Below are 690 nucleotides of genomic sequence, written 5' to 3'. Positions count from 1 at the left end.
GGCTGGGGGCCGCGGGGACCGGGGGAGCCCTGCCTGGCGCGGCCGCCGCCGCCGCCGGTGTTTGTTGTTGTCGTCAGCCGCTTCCGGCGCGAGGGCTGCCGGGAGGGGGCGGCGCGCGGGAGGGACCGCGCGGCGGAAGCGGCGGCGGCGCGCGGGCCCGGTCGGACGCAATCCGGGAGTGGGCCGGGGTGGGATGGGCTGTGCCGTGACCGGGCTCGGCGTGGAGGGGCCCTGGAGGGGCCCTGAAGGGCTCCGGTTCCAGCCCCCTCGGCCCACGGGAGCGACACCGTCCGCTAGAGCAGGCTGCTCAGAGCTCGATCCACCCCGGCCCTGCGTACTTGCAGGGATGTGTTCAAGATCTTCCCACCTTACCTCTAGGCAGCCAGTTGCATTTCTTCACCAGCGTCACACTAAAGAATTTTCTCCTAGTGTCTAATCTAAAACTACTCTTTTTCAATTTAAATACATTCACCCTGTCCCTGCATGCCCTTTTAAATAGTCTTGCCCCAAGTTTCCTCCTTCCTGCCTTCCCTTAAGAAACTGGGAGGCCACAATCTGGTCACCCCGAATCTGGTCACTCTTTTCCTGGCTGAACAATCCCAATTCTTTCAGCCTTTCCTCACGGGAGCGGTGCTCAATCTGATCAATTTTGAAGGCCTCTGGATTCGTTTCCGCCCAGGTGGGACACCG

This window comes from Pyrgilauda ruficollis, unplaced genomic scaffold (genome assembly GCF_017590135.1).
Source record: "Pyrgilauda ruficollis isolate IOZ18807 unplaced genomic scaffold, ASM1759013v1 scaffold30, whole genome shotgun sequence".
Lineage (NCBI taxonomy): Eukaryota > Metazoa > Chordata > Aves > Passeriformes > Passeridae > Pyrgilauda > Pyrgilauda ruficollis.
The sequence above is the reverse complement of the archived record's forward strand: the minus strand, read 5'-3'. Positions refer to the sequence as shown.